The sequence below is a fragment of the Cebus imitator genome, unplaced genomic scaffold, assembly GCF_001604975.1.
Source record: "Cebus imitator isolate Cc_AM_T3 unplaced genomic scaffold, Cebus_imitator-1.0 Scaffold16, whole genome shotgun sequence".
Classification (NCBI taxonomy): Eukaryota; Metazoa; Chordata; class Mammalia; order Primates; family Cebidae; genus Cebus; species Cebus imitator.
The window spans coordinates 8,266,326-8,273,633 of NW_016107331.1; the positions used below are offsets into that span (position 1 = coordinate 8,266,326).

Genomic DNA, 7,308 nt, shown 5'->3' on the forward strand with positions numbered 1-7,308 from the left:
CATAAAAAAAAACACAAAAGATAAAGACCAACAATGCAATGAAGAAATTATGCCAACCAAAGGGCAAAACAACCAACCAATAATAAAATAGCAGGATCAAATTCACACATAACAATATTAACCTTAAATGTAAATGGGCTAAATGCCCCAATCAAAAGACACAGACTAGCAAATTGGATAAAAAGCCAAGAAGCATCAATGTGCTGTATTCAGGAAACCCATCTCATGTGCAAAGACACACGTAGACTCAAAATAAGGGATGGAAGAAGATTTACCAGCAAACGGAGGCAAAAAAAAGCAGGGGTGGCAATCCTAGTCTCTGATAAAATGGACTTTAAACCAACAAAAATCAAGAGACAAAGAAGGGCATTACATAATAGTAAAAGGATCAATATAATAAGAAGAACTAATGATCCTGAATATATAAGCACCCAATACAGGAGCACCTAGATACATAAGGCAAGTCCCTAATGACCTGCAAAGAGACTTAGACTCTGGCACAATAATAGTGGGAGACTTTAACACTCCACTGTCAATATTAGACAGATCAATCAGACAGAAAATCAACAAGGAAATCCAGGACTTGAATGCAGATCAGGACCAAGCAAACTTACTAGACATTTACAGAACTTTTAACCCCAAATCCACAGAATATACATTCTTCTCATAACCACATGGCTCTTACTCTAAAATTGACCACATAATTGGAAGCAAATCACTCCTCAGCAAATGCAAAAGAACAGAAATCAGAATAAACAGTTTCTCAGACCACGGTGCAATCAAATTAGAACTCAGGATTAAGAAACTGACTCAAAACCACACAACTTCATGGAAAATGAATACCTGGCTCCTGAATGTAGACTGGATAAACAATGAAACAAAGGCAGAAATAAAGATGTTCTTCGAAACCAATGAGAATGAAGACAAAACATACTAGAATCTCTGGGACACATTCAAAGCAATGTCTAGAGAGAAATTCCTAGCAATAAATGCTCACATGAGGAGCAAGGAAAGGTCTAAAATTGATACCCTATCATCAAAATTGAAAGAGTTACAGGAGCAAGATCAAAAAAACTCAAAAGCTAGCAGAAGACAGGAAATTACTAAGATCAGAGCAGAACTGAAGGAGATAGAGACACAAAAACCCTTCAAAAAGTCAACAAATCCAGCAGCTGGTTTTTTGAAAAGATCAACAAAATAGTAGATAGACTGCTAGCCAGACTAATAAAAAAAAAAAAAAGAAAAGAGAGAAGAATCAAATAGATACAATAAAAAATGATAAAAAGGACATCACCACTGATTCCACAGAAATAAAGCTACCATCAGAGATTACTACAAACAACTCTATGCACACAAACCAGTAAATCTGGAAGAAATGGATAAATTCCTGGACACTTGCACTCTCCCAAGACTAAACCAGGAAGAAGCTGACTCCCTGAATAGACCCATAATAACGGCTGAAGTTGAGGCAGCAATTAATACCCTACCAACTAAATAAAGCCCAGGTCCAGATGGGTTTACAGCCGAATTCGACCAGAATTACAAAGAGGAGCTGGTACCATTCTTTCTGAAACTATTCCAAACAATACAAAAAGAGGGAATCCTCCCCAACTTATTTTATGAGACCAACATCATCCTAATACCAAAACCAGGCAGAGATGCAACCAAAAAAGAAAACTTCAGGCCAATATCCATGATGAGCAACGACATAAAAATCTTCAATTAAATATTGGCAAACAGAATGCAACAGCAAATCAAAAAGCTTATTCATCATGATCAAGTAGGCTTCATCCCGGGGATGCAAGGCTCGTTCAACATACTCAAGTCTACAAATGTAATCCACCACATAAACAGAACCAAAGACAAAAACCGCATTATTATCTCAATAGATGCAGAAAAGGCCTTTGACAAAATTCAACAGCCCTTTATGCTAAAAACCCTCAATAAACTAGGCATCGATGGTACGTATCACAAAATAATAAAAGCTATTTATGACAAACCCACAGCCAATGTCATACTGAACAAGCAAAATCTGGAAGCATTCCCTTTGAAATCTGGCACTAGATAAGGATGCCCTCTCTTACCACTCCTATTCAATATAGTATTGGAAGTTCTAGCCAGGGCAATCAGGCAAGAGAAAGAAATAAAGAGTATTCAAATAGGAAGAGAGGAAGTCAAATTACTTCTATTCGCAGATGACATGATTGTATATTGGGGAGACCCTATCATCTCAGCCCAAAATCTCCTGAAACTGATAAGCAACTTCAGCATAGTCTCAAGATATAAAATCAATTTGCAGAAATCACAAGCATTTCTATACACCAATAACAGACAGAGAGCCAAATCAAAAGTGAACTCCCATTCACAATTGCTACAAAGAGAATAAAATACCTAGGAATACAACTAACAAAGGACGTAAAGGACCTCTTCAAGCAAAACTACAAACCACTGCTCAATGAAATGAGAGGACACAAACAGATGGAAAAATATCCCATGCTCATGGTTGGAAAGAATCAACATCATGAAAATGGCCATACTGCCCAAAGTAATTTATAGATTCAATGCTATCCCCATCAAGCTACCAATGACCTTCTTCACAGAACTGGAAAAAACCACTTCAAACTTCATATGGAACAAAAAGAGGGCTCACATAGCCAAAACAATCCTAAACAAAAAGAACAAAGCTGGAGGTATCATGCTGCCTGACTTCATACTATACTACAGGGCTACAGTAATCAAAACAGTATGATACTGGTACAACAGAGACATAGACTAATGGAACAGAACAGAGGACTCAGACGCAATACCACACATCTAAAATCATTTGATCTTTTACAAACCTGAAAAAACAAGCAATGGGAAAAGAATTTCCTGTTTAATAAATGGTGTTGGGAAAACTGGCTAGCCATGTGCAGAAAGCAGAAACTGGACCCCTTCCTGACACCTTACACTACAATTAACTCTGGATGGATTAAAGATCTAAACATAAGACCTAACATCACAAAAACCTTAGAAGGAAACCTAGGCAAAACCATTCAGGACATAGACATAGGCAAGGACTTCATGACTAAAACACCAAAAGCAATGGCAACAAAAGCCAAAATAGACAAATGGGATATAATTAAACTCCAGAGCTTCTGTACAGCAAAAGAAACAATCATTGGAGTGAACAGGCAACCAAAAAAAAATGGGAAAAAATTTTTGCACTCTACCCATCTGACAAAGGGCTAATATCCAGAATCTACAAAAAACTAAAACAGATTTACAAGAAAAAAACAAGCCCATTCAAAAGTGGGTGAAGGATATGAACAGACACTTACAAAAGACATCAATGAGGCCAACAAACATATGAATAAATGCTCATCATCACTGGTAATTAGAGAAATGCAAATCAAAAGCACATTGGGATACCATCTCACATCAGTTAGAATGGCAATCATTAAAAAATCTGAAGACAACAGATGCTGGAGAGGATGTGGAGAAATAGGAACATTTTTACACTGTTGGTGGGAACGTAAATTAGTTCAACCATTGTGGAAGACAAGGTGGTGATTCCTCAAGGACCTAGAAATAGAAATACCGTTTGATCCAGCAATCCCATTAATGACTATATACCCAAATAATTGTAAATTGTTCTATCATAAAGACACATGCAAACGTATGTTCATTGCAGCACTGTTTACAATAGCAAAGACCTGGAACCAACCCAAATGTCCATCATCGATAGATTGGATAAAGAAAATGTCGCACATATATACCATGAAATACTGTGCAGCCATAAAAAACCATGAGTTTGTGTCCTTTACAGGGACATGGATGAACCTGGAAACCATCATTCTCAGCAAACTAACACAAGAACAGAAAACCAAACACCGTATGTTATCACTCATAGGTGAGTGTTGAACAATTAGAACACGTGGACACAGGGAGGGGAGCATCACACTCCACAGTCAATATTGGGGGGCTAGCAGAGAAACAGAGGGAGTGGGGAGGGTTGGGAGGGATAATGAGGAGAGAAATACCAGATATAGGTGATGGGGGGATGAAGGCAGCAAACCACCTTGCCAAGTATGTACTTATGCAACAATCCTGCATGATCTGCATATGTATCCCAGAACCTAAATTACGATTAAAAAAAAAAAAAAAAGAAATACAATTGCTATTATGGTGGGTGATTTGGCAGACTATTACCTACTCATCAAAGCCCAGCATCTCTTATTCTTGGGGATACTGCTTATCTATATTTCTTGTCTGTCCTTGCAGATAGTTATGTTCATGTCACTGACTTCTAATCAGCAGAATATGAGTAGACATGATGTACACCATTTCCAGGTTCCCAAAATTCTCTCATATATATCTCTATATATTCTTCTTCTCTTTTATCTAGCTGGGATGGGAACAGTGATGATGACTTTGGAAACTGCATATTGAACAAAGCAAGCCTCCTTCAGCTGGTCCCTGGATCAGCCCCTGAGATCTCTTTCACCTGAATCGTACTATCTTGCCTTCCCATAAAATAATATTATATGAGCAAGAAATAAACTTCTATTACATTAGCTTCTAATTTTGGACGCACAGATCTCCAAGGGGTCTGTAGATTGAATTCAGAGGGCCCGTGAACTTGGAATGGGAAAAAATATTATTTCACTGTCTTTCTTATGTCAATTTAGCATTTTCTTCTGTTATGAGTGTAGACAACAAAGCAGTATTAGCAGTACCTATGAAAAATATTTTTGTATCACACAACAATTGTAGCAAATATGTGAAATTTAATTCAAGATTCAAAAAATATAGTAGTAATAAACCTGCTGCTATATTTTGTCTGGTGTTTTAATAAAGAAACATCTCTATTATTATATCATAAATGATTTTAATATTTTAGCACTGTATTTCAATATAATTAGTTTCTTGTGAAACTTAAAAATAGTAATGTGTTTAAAAACATTATTTTGATAACATGTACACATGAACATACAGAGTGAAATAATAAAGGTTGGAGACTCAGAAAGGTGGGAGAGTGGGAGGGGAATGATGGATGAGAAATTATTTAGCAGGTACAATGTATACTATTTGGGTTATGTTTTTCCCAAAAACCCAGACTTTACCACCACACAATGTATCCATGTAACAAAATTGCATTTCTACCTCTTAAATCTATAAAAATAAAATATATATAAAATAAAAAGAAATCAAAACTTATTTTGAGAATGGGTTTAAGCTTCACCAGACTGCTAAAGTGGACCTAGTATAAAAAGTTTACAAATGCTTGTTTATATTATGTTTGAGCCATTTTATAATTCGGGATATTTTTGTCATACCTTTTAACATCACCCTAATTTATAGAAGCAATGAATGGTATTTCTGGGGATTTAGAGGTTGGTCATTACATATACATGAATTGATACACAAATTCTGTGAGGATATAATATTTATTGCAAATGTTTTTACCAGTTATTCTTTGTCTTAATTTTTTAAAGTTTGATGTATAATATTCAACTGTGTTGATATGGTCAAATATATGAATCTCACGTAATTTTTATATAGCTTTCCCATTTAAAAAATTATTTCCCAACAAAAAAATCAGTTACAAGTTGTTAAAACAACTCACCGAGAGCATCAGGTAAGGGAGGCAGGGAGGGTGGGTGCAAGGGAAGTGCTGGAATCTATGTTTTGGCTGTGCGCAATCCTGGGTGGGTCGGGAGGCAGTGATGTGAAGAGCCTCAAGATCAGTCTGTAAGAAAAGAGAAGCTGTGTTTCGAAGACCTGTGTTAGAGCTAATGAGAGCTGGATTTTGAAAATACTTGGGAGCACCTCTTAGGTGCTTCATCAGTTTGTAAGACATGTGTCTGAAACAACTACCAGTTGGTTTTTGAAAGATCCCAGAATTGTGTGCAGTTACTTGGGTGAGTGAGTCAGTACCCTGTCTTGAGACAGGTGGAAGGAAAAAATCCAGTCACAATATTTTCTCTAGCAACAAATGAGATATGGCAATCAGGTGACAGTGAAGTTTACCAAATGGACTGTGTCAGTCAAAAGACAACATGGCACAGAATATCAGTATTCCGGTCAGGCCTCAGAGATGTGGTATATCAGTATGTGAAAAAGGGGTCTCCAATTTATGTGGAAGAGAAAGTAGATTATGGTGAATACATGGATAAAAATAATGTGAGATGACAAGCAACAATAATCATAGCTGATAATATTATATTTCTGAGTGACCAGACAAAAGAGGAGTAGAGGATGATTCTTCTTTGGCCATCATTTGGTACAGTCTCATTTCCAAATCATGTGTAATCTTTGTAGTTTCCAAGGACAAGAATTAAAATACTCTTTTACATTAAAAAAAAAAACCCACTCACCTAGGTGTGTGTGCTGTTGTGCAGCTGCACGCGACTAGAGCAATCATATCTAGGATTCCCAATTTTTTAAATACCTGCCTATGCATTTTATTTGCATTTAATTCTTTCATCCACTTGGAATATATTTCAATCCCTGTTGTGAGATGAATAAAAAAGATGGATATTCTTTCTAACACCATTTTTTGAAGAATTTAACTTTTCCATCTCTATTTCTTTTGGAGCATATAAAAGTTCTTTAACATATTTGAGTTTGCTTTTGAGCTGCTCCATGCTCACTGTGCACTAGTACCACATTTTAAAAGTTACTGTTTATCTTATAATATTGTTTAATATCTGACTGGGCAAGTTTCCTTTCACTAGTACCAATTTTTGGTGTGTTTGATAGTCCTAAAAAAGATATTATTCCAAAAAAATTGCAGAATGTGCTCTTAGCAAAATGGAACTTGGTTTGACACTTGCAAGAAAATCCTGTATTTCTAAACAAAGAATGATTCCAAGATTTCTCTGTATATTTGTCCCCAAAGAAAATATTTTATATTTCACCCACATATTTATGATTGACTTCACTTCAGCTTTCTCACTTAGACATGATGTGTGATAAGAAGAGCTCTGGAATAAGAGTCAGAAATCCTCAACTTGAAACCAACTTTAATTCTTTGAAGGTGTCTAACCTGAGAAAATTTGCTTATTGTATTAGAGTTTTTGTTTCCTCAAGGGTAAAATATGAGTATAATTTCCATTCTACCTATCACACAGGACAGCTGTAAAGAATGAGATAATATATTTGAAATCTCTTTTAAAACTACATAGTATTATAGGTAACAAATTAGCATTTAATTAAAGTTACTGTTTTGCTGAAGACAGAGATGTATTTACTCTTGTCTACATTCACCTTGCCACATTCTGTAGGGCATAATTTGATTTAAGACAGATATATCTTGGATATTAT

At 35.8% G+C, this 7,308-nt stretch overlaps 1 pseudogene; it reads left to right on the forward strand.

The window, feature by feature from the left end:
- The first annotated feature begins 5,506 nt into the window (after positions 1–5,506).
- On the forward strand, positions 5,507–6,237 carry LOC108288225 (annotated as a pseudogene).
- Positions 6,238–7,308: the final 1,071 nt, after the last annotated feature.